Below are 9,237 nucleotides of genomic sequence, written 5' to 3' on the forward strand. Positions count from 1 at the left end.
ACGTTGTGACCCATGTCCCTTTCCAACTACATTAAACATCTTGGAATAACATTCTCTTCCTCACCTGCATCCTGAGGTCTTTTTCGTTTCGGTGGCCATTTTCGTTTAGTATTGTCTTTCCATTTCCAATCCTTCTAAGACTTTGTCTTAGACTTTGATTGATCATAACAATGTTTCAACTTCCCAATGACTTCTTCCAGTGACTGAGACTCATCATATTCAATCCGATCCTTAAATGCTAATGGTAATCCATTGAAAAATATATGAACTTTGTCTTTCTCATCCTTAAGATACAATACATACCTCAATAACTCCAAGAACTTAGTAATGTACTCCTCATCTATCATTGATCCCATATTCAACTCATAGAACTCCTTAGCTTTAATATCATAGTACCTCTCTGACAAGTAATTCTTTTGGAAAATCCTTTTAAATTCATGCTAACTCAACTCCTCTATCCTGATGTCTCTAACCCACTTCACATCTTCACACAAAATATATGATTTCCCTTTTAGGCTGAAAATAACTATCTTGACCTTCATTTTCTCTGTGTAATCATGCAACTCAAATAAATTCTTCATCCCAAGCAACCATGCCTATGCATCTTTCAGCTTCTTCAATTCTCCATCAAATGTAGGTGGCTTAGCTTTCTTGAAATCATTCGACAAATATCCCCTGTGATTCCTCCTGTAAGGATGATAATGATGATGACCATGGTACATGTTCGAACCAAAAATAGAATAAAGCCCATGTCCACTACCTCTCCTATCATGTGCATCCAAGAATCTTCCATCTTTGACCATTTCATCTCTATCCGACCTGTGCCCATCATGAGATCTGCTACCATAGGCTCCATTAGTCTTGTTAACCTATCCATGACTGATCCTAAGCTATCCCTGTCTCAGCAAGTTTAACAAACTATGAAGGATAACTTCATTGGCCTCTGCTTGTTTCTCCTGTGCCTTGGAAACTCTCTCTAGTGACTAAATGATTCTGTCATTATCTAATTTGCAAATTCTTATTTCTGCCTTCAAACTTCTCAAAGTGTCTACTATGTCAAGAGAGTACTCATCTCTTGGCTACTCATATGATGTGTAAGGGGAGTCTCGTGAATTGTAATCCACCATTTTTCTAGTCATCTTTGATCTTCTACTTCCTTCAACTATATCATGTCAGATAACCAAACGTAAACATAACCAACATACCTCAGTATAGTTTAGGGGAGGATATATTGTCTGCAAGATCAAACAGATTAGCATGATACATGTATAATCATAATCATAAGAGTATATCAAAATCATGCATGAAAATACCAACTTCATACCATGAACTCATGCACAACAACCATATAGAAAACTAACATACATAACAAATACATATACAACCGACATGCATGCGTGACAAACACATTCCAAAAACAATATCATCCACTTCTACACGTCAACACAACTATAACAATGAACACCACCATGCATACATAACAAACACATGTACAACCTTCATGCATGCATGAAGAACAAATTCCACCCATCCAATCCAAGTATTGAACCATGCTATGATATCACTATGTGGTTTCATATATTACCCAAAGAGAGCGCAACCTGTTATGATACCACTCTGTAACACCCTCCTCCCACACTTACCCAAGTTCATCGATCCACTGGGGTAAATATGTGATGAAGAGTTACTATGATATGACTCAACCTCCTATGTACAGTTAAGGAAGTGGAATCATCCAACCAAAACTTTACTGATCTTCCTCATGAGCTACAAGACCCATAAGAGATAAACAACCACTCTAGGTGCCCAAACCCTGAGCTAACTTGCTTTTTCACTGACCTAGATTGCTAGTTGCATGCATAATAAGGCAATCCAACGAATGTAAGCCTCCATTCACATGCATCACCCTACCTCCCAGCAATTGCAGTCTAATTTTTGTGCCTGTAACCTCGAGATTTGTGCCACTTTTTCAGGGTTAGGATCAAGACCTCTGCTTGGAACTTGATAAAAAAATTCCTGAATGATGAATGACACAAGAACACAGTCATTAATGTAAAAATTATATAAGAACATGACCTAACATGGCTTGACCATGACAAACTGTTAAAATTGGCAACCAGGGCAAAACTTCATGTGGGTCATCTTATTCATGGCTGATAATATTTTTATTAGATTCCTCTCGTCGAGAGGTGTAGGATTGATATAAATATCATCCAATTCCGATAAGTATTCATGGAGATATGAATTTATTTTGATTATGGAATTATTATCAAGCCGACCTACAACTCATGTAGGCTCAGAAGCCCAACAGTCGCATCTATTCACCCACCAACGTTGTGTATAAATATAAGAGGACTTTTCCTCATTTAGACTCACTCATCTCATCACATCTCTCTCTCTACTGCGCAGATATGAGTCTCTTCTCTACTGCGCTGAAATGGGTCTCTCTCTCTCTCACATGTGAAGCCGGAAGCTGTTGAATTTGAAGCTGCAACTGCAGAAGTAAAGATTGACTTGCGTGGCCTAGAAGATATCCTCTTTGGAACTGCACTGTAGGTTCATCTGAACCTCCTCTGAAAGCCACAACTTTTGGTGGTGGAATGAAGTCAATCCGACGAACGGTTTGCAAGATATCGACTGCCCTAGTTTGAAGCCGGAAACTGCTGAAACTGAAGCTACAACTGCAGAAGTAAAGATTGACTTGCGTGGCCTAGAAGATCTCCTCATCTGAACTGTGCTGTAGGTTCATCTGAACCTCCTTTGAAAGCCACAACTTTTGGTGGTGGAATGAAGTCAATCCAACGAACGGTTTGCAAGATATCGACTGCCCTAGTTTGAAGCCGGAAACTGCTGAAACTGAAGCTGCAACTACAGAAGTAAAGATTGACTTGCGTGGCCTAGAAGATCTCCTCATCTGAACTGCGTTTGTAGGTTCATCTGAACCTCCTCTGGAAACCGAAACTTTTGGTGGTGGAATGAATTCAATCCGACTGTCGGTTTGTGAGATATGGTCTGCCCTAGTTTGATAATGAAGCCGCTAATGCTGATGCTACTGATCTAGGGTTTGCTACTGCTGATATGAATCAGATTTATTGTACTATTTCTCTCTGCTGAATTATTGAAGATAAAAGAAGATTTGATCAAAGGGTTTCCCCACACATTGTGGGGTTTGTCCCTGGCTAGCCGCCACATCTTGTGTCTCTTGTCTTGGCTTGTTTTCTGTCGATCGTTTAATGTTCTATCTGCACTTTAATTTATGTACATGTGATTGCTAATCGGTGGAATATAATAAGAAAAAGAAGTAAACTGATATAAGCATAGAACATACCATAACTTAACATGGTATCAGAGCTGAGGTGAAGACAAAGCCCGAGCAAGAGCAATCATTGAAGAGAAGATTGGCAAGGCTATCCTAAAAGTACTATGGGGTCCTCAACACTCTTTCCTGCCGAAGACAAGCTCTGTGAGAAAGCTGACTATCATGGATAGAAGATGTCTATCGATCTAACCCTTGAAGATCAAGGAGTGCTGGACCATGTAAGAGGCAATATTGTTGAGCCTTCATCAAATGCATCTGCTGCTGCCTGGAACAAATGGAAAAATGGAGAAGTCAAAACAAAGAAGATCATCCGGGACTCTATCGACAAGCGCTTGGTGGCCTACATCTATGATCTAAACACCTACAAGGAAATCTATGACAGACTGGTGAGTTTATTTAAAGTTAATGATGCAAATCAAGTTTTTTTTCTTAGAAATAAGTTGAGGGAAATCAAGAAGGGTAAAGATGAAAGCATGCAAGCATACTTCTTAAGAATCACCGAGATCAAGAACGATCTCCTATCTATTGGGGAAACCATTACTGACAGAGAAATGGCACTCACAACTCTCGGAGGATTACCATCTGAATGGTATGTGTTCAGGACTACTCTTCTGAACAATATTGTAATTCCTAGTTTCGAGGAATTAATGGCTAGATGCATTCAAGAACAAACAAGGGTAGAAGAGCAGGAAATGCCCTTACCTAAAGGTCCTCCTGCTGCTTTTTTCTTCTCATGCTAAGAAAAGAAACAATTCTGGGTCTAAATCGAAAAGAAAGGCTAGATTTAAGGGTGGAAGAAAAGGACGATGTTTCATTTGCAATAAAGCAGGTCACTATGCAAGGGAATGCCCTGATAGAAAGGACTCTCACCGTGACGATGATCAAAATCCCTCTCATGGTAATCAAAGGAATGACAAATTCAACAACAAAGGTAAGAGGAGAGCTGGGAATCAAGGAAGAGGACAAGCATTCAAGAAGGCTAGAAATTCTAGGGTGTATTAAATGCACCTGACCTCAAAAGGAACCTAGTGTCCATCTTGGCAATGGAAGACAGAGGCTACAAGGTAACCTTCAACAATGGCAAGGTATGTATATGGAAAAATAATGTTAAAGATGCCTTTACTCTTTGGTTTAGTGTTGATTCATTATATCAAGTCGATGGAAGTCCGCTAGGTGTCATGTCTTGTGACACAACTATTTAGTCTGAACTTTGGCATCGGAGGTTTGCCCACCTTCATTATAAAGCTATACTCGATGTAAGACAGATGGTAACAGGGATGCCCGAATTCCAAGTAGAGAAAGAAGGTGTATGTCTGGGATGTGCCGAAGGAAAGCTCAAAATGGGACCATTCCCCTCAAGCCAAAGCAAGATCTATGATATATTACAGTTGGTTCACTTAGGCACATCTGAGGCTAGCATTAAGAGGGAGACTACTACACCACATACTCCTGAGCAGAATGGTGTGGTGGGAAGGAAGAACCACACGATGATGGAAGCTGTCCGGGCCATGCTACATGATTAAAGACTTCCAAAGTTTCTATGGGCTGAAACTACAATCACCGTCGTATATGTACAAAATTGATGCCCTCATCAAGCATTGGGTTCCTAGACTCCTGAAGAAAAATTCACCGGTAAGAAACCTGATGTTTCTCATTTTAAAATTTTTGGAAGCCCTGTATACTTTCATGTGCCGAAAGAGAAAAGAAATAAATTGGGAGCATCTGGAAAGAATGGAATTTTCGTGGGCTATGGTGAAAATACTAAAGGCTATAGAATCTATGTAGCCGGTCAAAGGGAAGTCATAATTAGTCATGATGTCACCTTTGACGAAGATATGGCTCTCAGCAAGGTGATCAATCTTCCGACTTTGAGGAGATCTCAAGAAGCTGACACCAGGGAACCGAAAGAAAAGGATGATGAATCAATGCCTGATGTAGAAGAACCCATGGATCCGATTGATCCTCCTCCATATGAGCCTTCCTCTTCTAGGAAGAGGCCTTCATGGCTTAAGGGGTTACTTGATGATGCTGAAGGACATGCTGCACCCCGAGGAACCTTTCGTGAAAGTAAGAAACCTATAGGTATCAAGGATACCTGACCATCATGAGCACGATCATACAAAATGAGCCTTCGTCATTCTCAGATGCCGTCAAGCATCAAGTATGGAAGGATGCTATGACCAAAGAATATGAGTCTATCATAAAGAATGATGTTTGGGAAGTAGTTCCCAGACCCCAGGACAAGACTGTTGTTACTTCCAAATGGCTTTACAAGATAAAGCATGCAGCAGATGGAAGCACGGAAAAGTATAAGGCTCGTTTTGTTGCTCGAGGTTTCTCCCAAAAGGGAGGTATAGACTATGATGAGATATTTGCACCTGTTGCCAGATATATGACCATCCGCTCGATCATATCCCTTGTCGCTTCACAAGGATGGAACCTACATCAGATGGATGTCAAGACTGCGTTCTTGCATGGCTCGATCAAAGAAGAGGTCTACGTGGAGCAACCTGAAGGATTTGAGATTTATGATCGAAAATCTCATGTATGCAGGTTGAAGAAAGCTCTCTATGGGCTGAAGCAAGCACCCCGAGCATGGTATGAGAGGATCGATAGCTACTTGATGAGGCTGGGATTCACTAGGAGTGAAGCCGATCCTAACCTTTACTTTAAGGTTGAAGATGACAAGCCTCTCATATGGGTGCTGTATGTGGATGACCTCTTTCTAACAGGTGCAAACCCTCTCATTCACAAATGTAAGAGGGAGATGACTTCTGAATTTGAAATGAAGGACCAAGGACTTGAAGTATGGCAGAAGCCAAGGGAAATTTTCCTATCTCAAGGAAAATATGTGGTAAAAGATATTGGAAAGATTTGGTATGATGGACTGCAAGCCTGTGACTACCTCGAGGATCTTAACTTTTAGAAGTTATATGGTAGTGATGTCAGACCAGACTTGGGAAATGCCTCTGAGTTTCAAAAACTCATTCGCATTGATGTTCTTGGTGAACCTCCGTCCGAACATATGTTTTGCAGTTAGCATTGTGAGCTCATATTTGGTTGAGCCTCACTGGATTGATGCCAGGAATCTTCTGAGATGTCTTCAGGACACAATCTCTCATGGATTAAGATACACTGCCGGAGATGTGAGACTACTTGGATATACTGATGTTGATTGGGCAGGCAGTGTGGTGGACCGTAAGAGCACTTTCGGGTACTGTTTCACCTTGGGATCTGCTTCGATATCCTGGATGAGCAGGAAGTAGAAGTTGGTGGCTTTGAGCACCGCCGAAGCAGGATATATTGTTGCTAGCATAACCTCATGTGAGGCAGTCTGGTTGCGAAAGCTCTTCAGTGAGCTGTTTGGATTTACATTGGATACCACTGTGATTCTCTGTAACAACCAGAGGTGGGATTCGATTATTGAGGAATCCCGTATTCGTCAATTGCTCCAGCAGATAGACATCATCTGGGATATGGTAAGTCGATGAGAAAGGAAGCTCCATCACATTAAGATGATGTACAGGTTGATACACCTTGTCAAAGCCCCGAGGAAAGATCTAATCTGTGATTTTCCCAAACGACTTGGAGTCGGCAAGAAACCCTTGTACAAGGGTCCTGCGTGTTGCATACATTGAGCTCTGGGAGCTCTGAGGGCTTGCGATTCCTACTGGAGCAACATATGACCATAGGGTGACTCACCCTCCGCTAGTGGTGCACACTGGAACAAAATGATTCGCTCTCTTGTGGGACAAGATGATTCACTCTCTTGTGGAACAGGATGATTCGCTCTCCTGTGTAGCAGGATGATTAGTTCTCCTGTGAGGCTTGGATTGATGTGTTCTCCATGGCGATTGTAGCAGGATTGATGTGTTCTCCTGTGAGGACAGGATTGATTAGTTCTCCTGTCGAGGCATCCTACCCATGCAGTCTGGGACTCATGGGAAGTACCTCTCATCTGATCAATGAGCAGGGAAATGAAGTTAGGGACCATAGTAGTACCGATGGACGCATCGTTGTAACTACCGTACTCCCTACGCTAGGATGACCTCCATTGATATGGGATCAATGATACTGGTCTGGGACCAGTGGTAGGAGTTGTACCATACTATGACGCTGACTTCGGGTCGGTTGAGACTGGTCTGGGATTAGTGGTACATACTCTGAGACTGACTTTGAGTCAGTGGAGGATGATATTGGTCTGGGACCATTGGAGTTGTACTCACTATGACGATGACTTTGGGTTGGTTGAGACTGGTCTGGGACCAGTGGTACATACTCTGAGACTGACTTTGAGTCAGTATGATACATCCTCGATCATTTCTTCTTCTTCATAATTCGGACAAAAGCAGAGTAGAACAGAACAATGCAAGAGCAGAGCAGAACAAAACAAAACAGTACAAATCAGTGCAGGGCAGAACAAGACAAAGCAGAACAGGCAGAATAGAGCAGAGCAGGGCAAGGGTTAGGCTGTACAGGGCAGTGCATTTGATGGATGAATAGTAACGACCGATAGACAGATTGCAGATGAAGTTCTCCATGGTTGAGAGGGAGTGTTAAAATTGGCAACCAGGGCAAAACTTCATGTGGGTCATCTTATTCATGGCTGATAATATTTTTATTAGATTCCTCTCGTCGAGAGGTGTAGGATTGATATAAAGATCATCCAATTCCGATAAGTATTCATGGAGATATGAATTTATTTTGATTATGGAATTATTATCAAGCCGACCTACAACTCATGTAGGCTCAGAAGCCCAACAGTCGCATCTATTCACCCACCAACGTTGTGTATAAATATAAGAGGACTTTTCCTCATTTAGACTCACTCATCTCATCACATCTCTCTCTCTCTCTACTGCACAGATATGAGTCTCTTCTCTACTGCGCTGAAATGGGTCTCTCTCTCTCACACATGTGAAGCCGGAAGCTGTTGAATTTGAAGCTGCAACTGCAGAAGTAAAGATTGACTTGCGTGGCCTAGAAGATCTCCTCTTTGGAACTGTGCTGTAGGTTCATCTGAACCTCCTCTGAAAGCCGCAACTTTTGGTGGTGGAATGAAGTCAATCCGACGAACGGTTTGCAAGATATCGACTGCGCTAGTTTGAAGCCGAAAACTGCTGAAACTGAAGCTGCAACTGCAGAAGTAAAGATTGACTTGCGTGGCCTAGAAGATCTCCTCATCTGAACTGCGCTGTAGGTTCATCTAAACCTCCTTTGAAAGCCGCAACTTTTGGTGGTGGAATGAAGTCAATCCGACGAACGGTTTGCAAGATATCGACTGCCCTAGTTTGAAGCCAGAAACTGCTGAAACTGAAGCTGCAACTACAGAAGTAAAGATTGACTTGCGTGGCCTAGAAGATCTCCTCATCTGAACTGCGTTGTAGGTTCATCTGAACCTCTTCTGGAAGCTGAAACTTTTGGTGGTGGAATGAAGTCAATCCGACTGTCGGTTTGTGAGATATGGTCTGCCCTAGTTTGATAATGAAGCCGCTAATGCTGATGCTACTGATCTAGGGTTTGCTACTGTTGATATGAATCAGATTTATTGTACTATTTCTCTATGCTGAATTATTGAAAATAAAAGAAGATTTGATCAAAGGGTTTCCCCACACATTGTGGGGTTTGTCCCTGGCTAGCCACCACATCTTGTGTCTCTTGTCTTTGCTTGTTTTCTGTCGATCGTTTAATGTTCTATCTGCACTTTACTTTATGTACATGTGATTGCTAATCGGTGGAATATAATAAGAAAAAGAAGTAAACTGTTATAAGCATAGAACATACCATAACTTAACACAAACATTTCGTCAAATAGATTTTGAACATGTTATCTATTGGTTATAATTGAATATTTGAACATAGGGTTCTTATACTTATTTGAAAATCATCAAGAAGGTATGATGCCCTCTCACAATAGC

This window comes from Pinus tabuliformis, chromosome 2_2 (genome assembly GCF_031772625.1).
Source record: "Pinus tabuliformis cultivar Carrire ecotype Pingquan chromosome 2_2, CPIR1, whole genome shotgun sequence".
NCBI classification, from domain to species: Eukaryota; Viridiplantae; Streptophyta; class Pinopsida; order Pinales; family Pinaceae; genus Pinus; species Pinus tabuliformis.